Here is a 15268-nt window from a genome sequence, read left to right as displayed (position 1 = left end):
GCAGGAATAAAGTTAGACCAGGTCTGAAGAGGAACCTGACCTTGTTGTGAACTTGTCGTGATTTGTGTGTCCCAGCGCTCCAAATGAGCCTTCCCGCCTCGTCTTTCTTCTTCATGCCTGCCGCTACCGCATCCGGCCTCGTCTTCTCCCGCTCTCCTCATCCTTGTCTCCTCTTCCTCGGGGCGTTGTTATGGTCATCATGAACTGCAGGTGAACCTCTGACTGCAGCGTGTGTGTGTGTGTGTGTGTGTGTACTTCACAGTGTGGGTGGGCTGTGGTGGAGGTCTGTCTTCACTCCCATTTCTATTTTCTTTCTCCTCCTCCTGTGTCCTTCCTCCTTATAACTCCTTGTAAATGGCGCCCTTTCTTCACTTCCTGTCCACCTTTTAGAAAAGTTGAAGGTGAAAATTATCATCCTTTGTCCCCCTCCGCTCGCCTCGTCTGACAGTCATTGCATTTGTACACACACAAATAAATGTATACTGGAAGGGTCAAAGTCCACCAAATGTGATGGAACATGGCGTTTGGATTTATTCTCGCCTCAAGCAAGCGAGGAGGCCTGCAACATCAAACGTTTGCGGCTGCGCCTGAGACTGTGGCTGTGTCTCAAATGGAACACAGTTGTCTCTCGTTTATCGCGGTTAATTGGTTCCAGCCCCGACCATGATAGGTGAATTTCCGCGTAGGATTCAATATTAAGTAGTGTGTAATAGTGTGTGAATGTTGACAGTGTAGTGCTGTCCAAAATCCATTCCAGAAATGACCATCGCAATATTTACCTGCTCATTATCCTTCTCCTCCTTCCTCTTCTCCTTTTCCTTCGCCTTCTCCTTCTTCTGGGGTATTAAGTGTTTTGAGTGCAACATCTGGGTCCTGACAGTGCACTGCCGTTTGCCATGCTTCTCAGTGTGAACGCACTTATGTATGCAAAAGTCTTAAGTATACAGAAGTGCACCAATTGAGTCACAGCCGGCACCTTACGTCCATGTTTGTTGTTGGCGGGCGGATCTGCAACATAGTTGGTTTAACTGTAGTATCGTCACTGCAGAATGGCAAACAGCCATGCTCAAATGTGACATTTCAGCATGCGCTGTTATTTGTTTACTGTTGTCCAGACCGGCACAATAAAAGCCTTTTACACGCCATGCTCCTCTCATTAGTCGTCACGTTAACTAGCAGTCAGGAATGCTGGGTGGAAAAAGCTGTATAATTTAACAAGATGCTAATCATGGGATTGTTGCGGTGTGAAGTCAGACACTAGGCCGCCGTGCCTCTTGCTCTATGTCATCTCCTTCATCATCATACTGCATCCTGCAAGACCGCTTTCAGGCGGGCCACGATAAAAAGAAGATGACACAATTTCCGGAATTTTCCCACGATACGTCTCTGCGCCTCACGTGTCCTGACCTTTGCCCTGTTGACGCCGCTCACAAGCTTTCAAAGCGCAGTGAGCGTGAGCATCCATGACAGACATACTCTGAAGGGACTTTTAAAGGAAGTCAGTGTAAAGTCACGGCTGACCTTGGCATGAGGTCATTTCAGGGATGTCTCCCTCTCTCTCAAACACACACACACACACACACACACACACACACACACACACACACACACGGCCACTTCCTGTGTTCCATGAACCATCCAGCTATTCATGATTTTCATTAAACGTGAGCCCCAGTGTGTGTGTGAGAAGGCTAAAGGTTCTAGCACACACACATAATTGTTCTTTTGCAGTAAAAGTGCGTTGTGCAGCTCATGCTGAGACTGCTGATTGTAAATTAGTAACGGCAAATGAATAAGTATCATTAGTGTGTTTACTGGTTGTGTTAAAAACTAAACATGTTTGCATCCACAAACGTGAAAGTGTTGCTTTGTCACGTGTTTTCACACGTCAGCAACATTGTAAACTTCATGTCATACTGTGATGATTGCGCTATAAATGTGAAGAGTTTATTGTTCTTTGTCACGTTCTTTCCCGGCTGTGCAGACAACTTCCGCAAGGGGGCGCAACTTGTCTTGTCTTAAGACGTTGTAGATGACGGGACCAGAAGAAAAACCGTCACCGGAAAAATCACACGGGTCTTCCAGGTAAATGTATTAAACATAACGATGTATCGTAAAGAATGTTTATCGTGTAGCATTTTGTAGTCGAGGCTGTGAAATTCACTGTGTTTAATAAGTGCTACATCAGTTAGCCCCAGCATGCTAATGTACACTTATGTTATTAGGCATGTTACAAAACTTTGAAATACGTAAAATCGAGTCTGTGATTAATTCTGTCTGCTAAAACATTACTTGAACTTTTGATACCCCATTCACTTCTCTACCCCAAGTATTAGAGAAGTTAGAACAAATTTCATATTGAGAAATAGTGAAAATAAATAGTGAAATAGTGAGAAATAGGGGATTGTAATATTCCTAATGTTATGACTATAATACTAGCGTTGTCATGTTGAGTGTTTGTTTGCTCGAGACCCTGGTGAGGACGACAAGCATGCAGAAGAGCTTTCTTGAGCAGGGGGGATCTAGCTTTTTCGAAAAGGGGGGGGAATGGAGCTGGGGTCTGGTGGCCCTCCCCCAGAAATTTTTTTAAATTAGACCTCATTTACTGCAATCTGGTGATATCTGAGGCCAATTTTATGTCCTTAATTTCAAGAGTTTGTTGTTATTTTTATCCTTGGAATATATCGTTTAAGCCAAAATTTCTATTTATAAAATTACCGGTACTAGGAGAAACCCATTTTAGCTCAATTTCCTGAAATATTTTCCAATTTGAAGCAGCTGTAAATTCCGAGGATTTGAGTATAATTTTATGTCACTGGGGATCGCTTTTCTGGTTAATTTTCATTGAGAATAGACAACAGTTTTCCTTATAGTCATGATGCCAGAACCTTTATTTTGCACCTCCACCTGAATAGCCATGTACAGCACACGTTGTCCAATGTAAATTATCAGCCTGACAGTGGGTTTAGGAATAGCATGCGTCTCGGTTGCATTCTGGCATATGTGTCCAACACGCGCCCATAATTCAGAACATGTACCTTCACTGGGACTGGGTGACTGGAATCCAGGATGGTTTATCATTTTATTAGCTTTTGTTGTGGCACAAAAATCGTGGGTGCCTCAAAACGGGACCCCCCACACCCCCCTCTAAATCCACGCCTGCTGAGACGGTTTCTGAGAGTTTGCGGAGAAATGATTTGGTTATGCAAACCAATTGTTGCAGCAGCTGTATGGGTGGCTGGTCTCAGACGATCTTGGAGGTGATGGGCTGGTGTGGTTACATGTCTGCGGTTGTAAGGTCGGTTGGATGTACTGCCAAAACTCTGAAATGCCTTTGGAGACGACTAATTGTTGAGGAATTAACATTCAAATTGACAGGCAACCACTTCTGGTGGATGTACCATTAGTCAGCATTCCTGTTGCACACTCACTCCCTCAACCCTTGCAACATCTGTGGCATTGTGTTGTGTGATAAAACTACACATTTGGAGTGGCCTTTTATTGTGACTAGCTTTAGGCACACCTGTCTAATCATTAGCGTCTTCATATGCCACACCTATGAGGCTGATGGACTTCTCGGCAAAGGAAGTGTGCCCACTAATACAGATTTATTATTTTTAGTGGTATTACTTTTGTGTGCAGAGAAAAAGTTTTCAATCTTTGAGTTCAGCCCGTGAAAAATTGGAGCAAAAGCAAAAGTTTTGCGTTTATATTTTTGTACAGTGTATTTGTATGGAAAGGAGACGCATGGAAAGAAGGAATGATTTCCTCCCTCCTTGCGTATGTTTGACTTTATGTTCCGTCGCCGTGTGCTTCCTGCAGCCTAGAAACGTTGTTAAACTTAAATCAGCGTAAAGTTATAGACGAAATGTTTGGAGCCGTAATGGCGCCGCGTGCCATAAATGACCAATCAAAGCACCGGGAAGGCCGCCAGCACCATGATGTCATTTCCTGTTAGCTGCACTTTTCTATTAATTTGCTCGTCTGCATTTTTTATACCTGACTTTACTGTGTGTGTGTGTGTGTGTGTGTGTGTTCAGGCATGCAGCAGCTGTAAGACTACAGGGACCATTGTGGCTTTGAAACCCCCCCCACTGTGAGTGTTATGACCCCTATATACACACTTACACACGCATACACACACACACACCAAATTTAGGTAAACGGTAAATGCAGTATGATTGTGTGTTGCAGTTTTTACTAAGTTGACCACACATACACATGTGCTCTCCTGCTGTTTTAGGCGCCATGTTTTTGACGTGTCAGGCGAGGACTCTCACTGGTCCTTGGCAGCACTCCAGCAGCCAATCAGAGGCCTTGGCCAATTAGAGAAAGCGAGCAGACTGTGTGTCTGTGTGTGGTTTGAACATGCGTGTGTTTGCTGTCATGTGATGTGTGTGTGTGCCTCAGGTCACATGTCATCCCTCATCGCGTTCGCTGCCGCCTACATAGACTTCCTGTTTGATCTTTCAGGTACGAGGATGTGAAGCAGAGGGGGCGGGGCTTTTCTTACATTTGGGGGGGGGGGGGGGGGGGGGGCTGTTAATTTTTTACAGGCCGCCAACAATATGGTCTTTCTTTCTGGCCAGGGAATGGGAGCCACATGGAGGTGGCGTACTGTACCTGCGTCTTCACACAGACGCCACATTGTCCTGTACACAGAGACGAACATGGACAGCGGCAGCCATGTGACATGACTGAAGCGTGTGCAGCCTGACAGCCTTTTAAAGTGATTTGTTATGTCCCACTGACTTCAAACTCAGCAACTCTCTCAGCTTGTGATAATAAGGTGTTACTTTACGGCTCCAGCAGGGGTCAAAGTTAAAGGCGAGCGGGATTTAGTGACTTGTTGACTCGCTGGCTAACGCACGAATAATCGATATTTTTTATTGGAGCCCTAAATCAACACAACATAAAAGCGGCTCTAAATCTACTTGTTGATGACATCACCTTGTGATGACGCCATGTGCCGTCATGTTTGATTGATGGAGGCCACAGACTCACTCAAAGAGGGCGGGGACACTTTTTGGCGTGACGAATTGCTCTACAGAGGTCACCGTCAAACGATGACATCAGCGGTGAGGGCTTCGGCGTTGTGTTGCCCAAGATTAACGGCACAGAGGGAGGAAGTGGACGACTGTCACCTGACTTTCTGCAGGGGTCAAACTAGATGATTGCGTCATGTCCCCGCCTGTTGTCTCGAGGGAGGCACGTCTTTTGTTTGTTTGTCTTTAATGTTGCTTCTATTTCCGTCATGGCCGACAGTGTGCTCGTTCGTCACTCACGTGCTTGCATGCTACTCGTGTTGTTGTCACACACACGCACAGATTCCAGGTGGCTTACATTTTTTGCCTTTTTTAATTTTATCGTCCTTTCAAATATGTCTAGTTTCAAACTGTCCAACATTAGTCTTCCGTGCTTACGAAGCATATGTAAGATTTCATTCGAAAACCTCCATGCACGAACAAATGATTATCAAATTAATAATAACGTTGCCTTACAGGCGCACATTATTATTATTATTATTATTATTATTATTATTATTATTGTTGTTGTTGTTGTTGTTAAAAGATTCAGTCAGAAATGTAAAAACCTGCGTGTGATTCAAATTTAAACTGCATCCTATTTCAATGTGAAAGCTGACTAACTTCAGTTGCAGAAATCTTATTTAATGATCTTTTACTTTTCAGTTCCACTACTCAAGTTTAAAACCTTGTCGGCGATGTACTCACTTAGAATAAAAATTTGTGCACAAGATAGTTTTCAAATTGCCTATACACCAGGAGACCCCTGGGCCCTCGCCAGGGGGTTTTGCCCCAGGACCCCATCCAAAATGCTCGACTGCTACGCTTGCCTTGGAAAAATTCTACTGGATTGCAAATACCAAATATCGGCAGCTTTCCGTACACACAGCATAGTTAGTGTGGTTTGAGACACTTGTTGGTCGTGACCCCCACAGAGTCAGATTCTAAATCTAATTGTTGTGCACTCACCACAAACATGCTCTCCCCCCTCGGTGTGTGTGTGTGGTGTTTTATTGTCTTTTGTTTGTTTGCTAGTGAACTTTGCAAGAGAGGACATTTTCCCACATTGTCCTTCATTTCAATGTCCACTCTGAGCTTGGAAAATGTAAAATATGAAAGACAAAAAGTTCTCATTTCCTTTTGGAGTCTTCGTGGAATGCTAATGATGCGTTTTTGCCTTGGGGAGGGGCGGGGTGCACGCGTGTGTGTGCGTGTGTGTGCGTGTGTGTGCGTGTGTGTGTGTGTGTGTGTGTGGGGCGTACTCATAGTTTTCATAAAGGATGCAACTGCAGGAATTCTGTGAACTCTGACCTTTTGATGCCTCAGTGATGCCATGTGACCTAGTGTCCCACAAGCCTCCCCCCACTGTCTCAAAGATCACGTCCTCTCCTTCTTTTTCATTTCCTCCTTCCTCGCATTGTCAGCCGAAAATCAACATCTTCAATGTAGACACACACACACACACACACGCAAAAGAAGGATAAATCCTATAAAAAGTATTTATTTTTCCCTTTACATTCAACAGGATCCACATGTGCCTTCAAGCGTTTCCCACATTGCGAGAAGAGCCAGGTCCTCGCTTCTAGCCCCCGACATGCCACGCCTCGGGGGAAGAGGTCAGCATTTTTGCTTCTATTGAATTTATTCACTTGATTGACACGCCGTGCACGGACAGCTTCTGTTCATGTTTGGCTTGGGTCGCATCCAACGCACACACACACACACACACACACACACACACACACACACACACACACACACACACACACACTTCCTGGTAGAGCCAAATCATGAAGGTACTTCTGTGCGAGGACACGCCCCGAGCGCACTTTCTCGCAGGCCGTGTCGCTCACGGGAACGCGATCCAATCGGTCGTCATGCCAACATGGTGTCTGTTAGATTTAAGTCCATCCAGTAGTTGGAAAGACATGCTCGAGTGGATAAGGTCAAGGATTTCTCTACAAAATTTACAGAAAGTGCCTAAACATGTTGAGTGCGGATCAGGAGGACATGGACCAGGAGGATGTGAACCAATAGGACGTGGACCTGAGCCATGGTCTCCCACAGGAAGTGAGTCAGTCTTCATCTTCATTCTGACAGGCCGCGGCCCCTGTCTGCCCCTGTGTTGTCATTGGCCTCCGCTACATGCATACGCGTCACTGCCCATTAAAAGGTTGACAACAAACGTGCCATCACACACACACACGCACACACATGCACACTTCCTGTTCGAACCGCCATGTTTAAAGAGTCCTCCACCTCCTCGCTGACCGCAGATCCATCGTTCCACGTTAAAAGAACAAGAGTCCATTCAACAGTCTTTATCCCTCATCTTTCCCAGCGTGCTCTACTTCCATTTCAGGAGTGCGGGGGTGATTTTATTATTATTTTTTTCCCCCTTTGGCGGGGTTGTGGCGGTCAAGCGCGACACGTCCGAGGACGAGCATTCCGTTTGTTTTGACAACTTAGTGAAGGGCCTGTTTGTTGACTGCTGTTGCCACAGCAACGCATCAAAGGTTGCAGCGCCCGTCCATCAATCACATGCTTCAATGCCTTACCAAAGAACCCGGTTGGCTGAACCTCAGCGGTGCCACGTTGACGGACCTGTTAGCGGAGGGCTTATTATTGGATGGCACAGGCTTCAAAGATGCTCTGCTGCTGTGTCACCATGGCAACACGAAAGATAGATTCATGGGGGAACATCAGCACATGGTTTGGAAAAGGATTGAAAGGATCTGTCAGGGGAAAAAACTTCCAGCCGCCCCCTCACCCCCCAACAAATATCCCTCATCGCCCTGCGGCTCAGCGGTTGTCCGCCCCCTTGCTGAGGAACCCACCAAAACCTCCTCTTGGTGGCCGTAATTATGGGCAACTTGGTCTGTGTGGCATCTGTATAAATCAGCCAAAGCACGGAATATTCTAGGCGACATCTCATAAACAACAACGCTCCGTTCAATCTTTGATGAGCGCCATCTGTCTTTCCTCCTGGGATATGACGCAACATTTTACGACAAGAAGGGACGCTTTTCTTTTAGTCTTCTTCTCAGATTGGATGTACTGACACTCTGCCCTTTTAGGTACCCTCTATTGCCAGGCTTCATTCCCAACATCTTGTCCTTGGTGGCTTTGTGAGACAAGCTGACGATGTTCCAGTCACTATTCCGGCCTGATAAGGCAGACAGAGAGTCGGGATGTAATGACGGCATTACGCTCCACTGATAGCATTGAGCAGCGTCAGTGGAGGCTGGGAGAAAGGAGGAGGAGATGAGACGATAGGAGAGAGTAGAGTTTCACATCTTTCATGTGAAGGCAACTTGTTGCAGCATGAAACGTCATCAAATCATTTTTCAAATGCTAACTTTTTATTTTTTTTTTTTGCTCACGCCTGTAAATGTCGTCGTGCAACTCGTCTGCGGCGGTTTAATCACCGAGGAGCAGGTGCTGCCTCTAAACCAACAAGGAATGTTTGCACGAGGCGCTCGGCCATCGATCAGACAGGGCGTGACTGACACGGCGTGAAACGCACACCCGCCAGCACACTCTGGCCGTGTTTTTACTGGCTTAATTGGAGGAAATAGCCCACGCTAGCAGACAGGCTAATGAGAGCCGTTGCTCACCTGATTGTGAGGCCGCCGCACATCAAGCCAAGCGTGGCGCCGACAGCTAGCTAACAGCTAGTAGCACATATGCTATCCCAGCTAGCTTTCACATTCTAATCATTCCAGCTTCTGCATATGTCCTAAATCAATCCCAGGAAGCTAAGAAAGGTGCCGGAAATTGACTTGCGTAGTTACTTTTGGGGCGTACTCACACTAGATCATTCCTACTGTGCTGGACTTGGTTCCCCCTCCCTCTCCTGGACCCGCTGGCCTGCGTACACACTGATCATTCGTTTTACTGCAATTAGCCTGACTACTTGGAGTATTACCAGTCCTATTTCGAGTCATTCCAATGACAGTACAGTGGAACCTCGATTAGCATCACTGATTCATTCCAGAAGGTCTGACTTGAACCAAAACCTATGCCAACCAAATTAATTCTTCCCATGAGAAATAAAGCAAATCCAACTCTGCTAAGCTCGCAAATTTGCATCACTGTTGAACTTGCTGCAGCATGACGTTGATACGGAGCTGCTCACGTCTGTGAGAATAAGGTAACTCTATATTTAAAACAGCAAAAATAACAACAAAGTCTCCCATTGAACTTACCAGCACTCAGAAATCGCAGGGGGGGGTTACCATTCCAGATGCCAGTCTTACTCACGGTGTTTTTTTTTTTTAAAAAGAAAGCGCAAAAAACCCCATCACACAGCAACGTAGTAGGTAGATAACAAAAGACAAGACATGCAGAATAACCGACAACTATGTGAGCTCTAAACATGTAACTTAGCGGCCATTGACAACAACAGTATAGCAAAGCACGCTGGGAAACAGGAAGCTCTGATGTCAAAACCATATACGTAGATGCCGCTTCACTGAGCCGTACGTCAGCGTCGACGCCATATTGGACGTGGCAAGGCTGCTCTGTAAGTGAATACCAGGAAATACACTTCTTAAAATGCTTTTCTACAAAGAAATTTAAGTTAACGCCTCCCGTTTATACATTCACACACGCACTAATATACTTGGGAAACAGTTAGGCACCAAAAACAATGTATTTGATCTTAGAGATAAGAAGAGATAAGAACTTTATTGATCCAACACAGTAGTAATTCACATTACGTCAGCTATAAAGTAGAGCACACAGTAGTGCTGAAAAACCACACACGGTATATATATACTAGTTTTAATGCAATAAAATAACAATATAAAATAAGAACATGAAAGATAACAGGGCCGCACGGTGGTCTAGTGGTTAGAATGTTGGCCACACAGTCACAGTCTGGGTTCGATTCTCCCTTGGGCATTTTCTGTGTGGAGTTTCTTCCCCTGCGTGGGTTTTCTCCTCCCACATTCCAAAAACATGCATGTTAGGTTAATTTGCAACTCTAAATTGTCCATAGATATAAATGTGAGTGTGAATGGTTGTTTGTCTATATGCGCCCTGCGATTGCCTGGCGACCAGTCCAGGGTGTACCACGCCTGTCGCCCAAAGTCAGCTGGGATCAGCTCCAGCATGCCCCCGCTACCCTAAAGAGGAGAAGTGCAGGTAATGACGAATGAAAGGGATAAATGAAAATTTAACGTCACTTTTACCTTGACTGAAGATTATTGTTGAAGGCTGTGAGGCAGCGCGGAGGCATGAGCAGAGATCCACATGAACACCACCCTTGTTTTTTTCTATGAGCTATCTTGAAATCAATAGTGGTTGTTACCTTCTTTATCAAAATGCTGGCACTTGCAATTTGCAAGAACTACAAACTCAAACGCTGATGACATCATAGACAGACGAGGGAGCTGGGAGACGATAGTCGTGTCCCCTTTCGGGGTTTGCGTCCTTCAAGGACCGAGCCTATGCGGCTGATGAAGGCTGTGTCTTTATGGGAGATGTGAAATGGAACAGTGTAGTCTTCCAAACACTTCCTGGTTGTGTCACGTGTACACACCCTCTCGCTTTTTGTATTATGACATCGAGTCCGCAAAGTAGAGGAAAAAAAAAAGATGGAAAGACCTAACAAAATATAGATCCAAAGTTGTTTTATATTTATTTTTGGTTTATCTATTGCTGGAAACTAAAGCAGCCATCCGTCGGTAGACTTAACTCCATCTTAGAGAGAAACCTTGTATTTTTAACCATAAAAATATTATTAACAACTTTATTACTTCTAGCTAGTTAGCCTGTTTGTGCAGCACTTTGGTCACCGCGGTTAGATTGGCATACAGGGTGTCTGTGGCAAATGGTGGTCACAACAGATACTGACTGGTTTTCACTCTGTCAACTTGGCTACGTTGCACACATGCATATGCATGTGCATGGACTTGTGCTGTGCCCTGGGCTACCTCTTCCAATCATGCCAAAGGGTGGTAGTGCCCTCTTTGCTAGCCAAATCTGCCATGTTTTAGGTGTGAAGTGGGACAGACACAACTAGTGTGAGTCCAACCTTCATGACCAACTCATATCACACACATAGTTGAGCGAATGAATGGATGAATGAACGAATGGTGGAAAACAGACGATGGCCATCCTGGTTCTGAGAGCACAGCTAAGTGAACATCAGGAGATAAAGCTGCTCTTTTTGTCTTATGTGAAAAGAGAAAAGGAAAAGGAAGACGGGATTGTCTTACAGCGCAGAGACGCTTCTTATCTGCGACCCCCTTTAAGCGCCTCGCTGTCTACCCTGCTCCCCCCCCCGCCCGGTGTCCCGCTGTGTCCCAGCGTTGTTCTTGGCCTCTCTGGTTACTGTTAAAAGGCCAGAAGAAAGGACGACCAGAGAAGGAGGGAAGGGAACCATGACGGCAGACAAAAGAGGCCACTTAAAACTTCCCTGAGGAGCCCCCCCTCTTCCTATTGCTGTGTCCCTCGTCACCTCCTCTTCATCACAGCTTCGAGAAGGACATTACCTCTACCAAGGAGCGTATCTTTTCGTTGATCAGGTAAAATCTAGTACACAGCACACTGCTCCCAGCAGGGCAAACCTGCACAGTGCACGTGTTAAAACAAACATGATATTAGTTGCTGTTGTTTATGACTTCTTCTATGACCTCTAATGGGGGGCTCATGGGGGAAGAGTTCAGGCCGCCATGTTGGCGGCGCCGTGGTCACATCCGCGCTAGGACTCCATGTTTTGATCCAGACACACACACACACACGCACACATACGTTTAAGTCAGTTCATGTGTGCCATGTACAGTAAAGACGCCGTATAGAGCCCACTAATGATCCCCTCCAGGCTTCATGGTGCCACTTAACACCAACACATGTCTAAGGTAACACACACACACACACACACTCTTGGGGGCACCGGAACACCAAATCCTGCTAATACACATTACAACATACAGCAACATTCAACTGAGGTTAAAGGTCAGAGCCGTTGGCACCTTGTATAGGGTTTTACAGCCACACATGCGCACACACACCTGTAATGTATGTTATAAGTGTGGTGTGTGTTGTCAGTAGTGTGTGTTTTATGCATGTGTTCCCATGGCTTTACTGTCACACGGCCTGGCTGTGGGTCCGACCCAGTGGCTTCTGCAGGTCTCAGCAGTGTGGACGCATGATGTTGGATGTGGGACATCAGTGTGAGCAGGAAGTGGGAGATCTTACAGTGGAAGTGTACGTCAGGAAGCGGGCTTGATCCATGCGCAACCCCTAAAGCTCTTCCAGGCGTTTCTTGGATGAGACAGGAATGGAAAAGAACTTTTAGTCTTTCAGTTCCAAAGCTGTTAACAACGATGTCTTTACACATGAAGACGTTAACCTTTGATTCCTTTCACACACGTCGCTGGCCTAATTAACAGACAAGCGAGCCAGTGGAGTATTATGGGATGCCAGGTCTTTCTTTGCTGCTCGGTGGTCACCAGGGAGTCAGTGCTGACACAATTCATCAGTTCTGATCCCCTTGATGGTCCGCCACTGCTCCCCAATTAGCATACCAAACGCCAAATTACTTGCATAAAGACATTTTACGCTGAGAGCATCCATGTCTGACTTGCTGCTGCAGCGAAGCATCCATTGCTGTGTCTCACACCTGTGAATCCTCCCGTTTTCACCGGGAAACAACCGCATTTTGCCCTTCTTTGCCGGTGCAGGAGTCCTGTATTGTTATTGTATTTTAACTTCCATGAAGAGGAAAAAAAAAAAATCCTCTCCGGTTCTGCCGGAGCAGCACATCTTCCGGATGACGTTGCTGAAATACAACATCCTGCAGCGGGTTAAGTCAGCCCTTCAACATGGTTGCACCATAGTAGGCAGTCGTGTCTTAATGCCAACTTCATTTTTTATTATTTTAAATGAAGAAGTAGGGAATAAACGCTGGCAGATATTTTATAGGGTGATCCGAATGTTGGCGATAATGCTCTGTTGAGTGGTTGTTATTCACTGTTTAAAAGAAGAGAAGAAGAACAATTGTCATCGTAATTTCTTGTAAGTGTACAATGACAGTAATGGACACTACACTGTCACCATTCACACACTCAGAAACTAAGTACACAGTGTGCACAGTACTGAAGTGTACTGACCGAAGTATTACTTGGCCTCGCCAGAAGATCATAGCATTTACCAACCTGCTGATGATGTCACTATGGTCGATTTCATAATCACCCCCAAAGACATGCTGCGCACAATTCTTCTCAACGTCTTTTGGACATTCAACTGGTGTCCACCAGTCTTCACTCTCTTGGCCTCTGTCTGTCGCCACCATCGTTCTTTTTTTTTTCCCCCTCTCAGACTATGAAATCATTCTGCCGTCGTCTCTGCTTTACACATTGCGAGTGGCCGCTGGCTCGCCGTTCCAGAGGCGCCGCCAGCTGGAAGCAGGTATGGGGAGGCCAGGAGAAGGAAGGCGGGAGTGTTGGAGGCGAGGCGCTCGTATGGTCGATGACAGACTGAGCGGGACCGTGAAAGAGGAGATGAAATAGAGGGGGTGTAACAGGAAGCTTTGTGTGAATAATAGAAGAATTTCTCTTCTTTTTATGAGTGTGTTTAAGAGGGTGAGGGGGGGTCAGGGAAAGGTCCAGAGGTTCATAAATGCTGCTCTTCCTGTGCAGCAACGCACTTCTGGCTTCTGTGTGTTTGAAGGCAAATAACTTGGCAGTAAACATCACACAGGCACATGTTTGTTGTAATGTGATGAATTGTATGTTTATTGCTTCATGTCCACTCATCATGATGTAACACTTAGGAAGACATCAGACGCTTCTTTACTGTCACACATATGACGGATAAATTCATTACATTAATGTGACTGCGAACAAAAATCTGACAGAAATATTTTTTTCCTGTCACACCTACAGGTGACGCACAGCGCTCACCTTCCTCGGAGCGTGCAGGACCACCGCACGGTGACATGTAAGTGCTTTTTTTTGCTGAGTCATGATGAGGGGTTGTGTTGTGTGGAAAAGAGGCATTTTTTCCACCTTCCTGTCATCCCATGAGTTGTCTAGTGGGAACACCTTCAAACTATTTGAATGATCTATAAAAGTCACTCATACCACTTTACACTATGTGACACCACAGGATGTACGTGTGTGTGCGTGCGTGCGTGTGTGTGTGTGTGTGTGTGTGTGTGTGTGTGTGTGTGTGCATGCATGCACTCCGGACTAGACTGTCTAATGTGCACACCTGTGTGCTTGTGTGATCTGCAAATATGTTAAAATCAGGAGATAAAAAGTTAACCTCTATCAATATTTCATGAAATACTTAAGATTATTACCCACGCAAATCTGGATTTAAAAAAAAAATGCATATTTTTCTCTGCGTTTTGTTCTTTCGTCCACATGCAAGTGTAGTTTTTTGCCCCTTAAAAACCGAGCTTTTGGAAAACTCGGGCCAGGGTGAAGGTTTTTGAAAACGTATGTGTGTAAACATGGAAGATGGAGCTTTTGCCTTGTTGCCGACAGATGACGTAACAATTATGTGCCATCATTTCCACACTAGATAAGCAGAATTGAGTGTGCGCAATGGCAAACATTACATTGCTGGTTTTAAGCATACTGAAATGACTTTTTGTGTGTTTAAGTGTAAACGCACGCCTACATTTGCTTTACATAGACGAAGAAAGGCAGCATTACGGCCTTCAGGGGAAGCTGCTGCTGCTGTTTTGCCCTCTAAAACTAAAACTGCTGCAACGCTCCCATCAACAATGGCTATTTGGGACAAGACCCGGTCGGACCTTTAGCTGGTGGGACAACTTAAACAAGCATCGTTTTGGAAGAATGGTGTGCGAATGTTCCCATGGCAAGGATTGTGATTGCCTGTGACTGAGCTGCTTCGCCCACACATGGAAAGCTTCACTGTTATACAGTATATGCCTGTTTTGTGCTACATAACTACTGTCTAGAGGCAATTAAACAAAGACAATTTGCCAAACACACAGAATTATTTCAGCAATGATAGCGTCACAGCCAATGGAGTTCTGTCTTGGTCGATACAATGAACTATACTTCACAGCATGATCAAATGAGCAAATGTGCATTTTTGAAAATATCCGCGTGCGTGTTGACATCGCCGAAAATACTTGTAATATATCACAAAGTTGAAAAGAGGGTTGAAACGTTGAAAATGTGTTCCTGTTATTTTATTTTCTATGGTGTGGTAATTCCACATAGACATCTGTGATGCTTCCATGCATTTAGCTTGTTAGC

The 15268-nt window shown here is 45.4% G+C and overlaps 1 long non-coding RNA gene across 1 annotated transcript; it reads left to right on the top strand.

The window, feature by feature from the left end:
• Positions 1-1982: 1982 nt before the first annotated feature.
• Positions 1983-14006, top strand: LOC129168287 (uncharacterized). Its single transcript, XR_008566238.1, has 4 exons — positions 1983-2085; positions 4041-4096; positions 6550-6640; positions 13919-14006. It is a non-coding gene; the product is annotated as an uncharacterized LOC129168287 (long non-coding RNA).
• Positions 14007-15268: the final 1262 nt, after the last annotated feature.

The sequence above is a fragment of the Dunckerocampus dactyliophorus genome, chromosome 15 (assembly GCF_027744805.1).
Source record: "Dunckerocampus dactyliophorus isolate RoL2022-P2 chromosome 15, RoL_Ddac_1.1, whole genome shotgun sequence".
NCBI classification, from domain to species: Eukaryota; Metazoa; Chordata; class Actinopteri; order Syngnathiformes; family Syngnathidae; genus Dunckerocampus; species Dunckerocampus dactyliophorus.
This window is presented reverse-complemented; position numbering and strand designations above follow the sequence as displayed.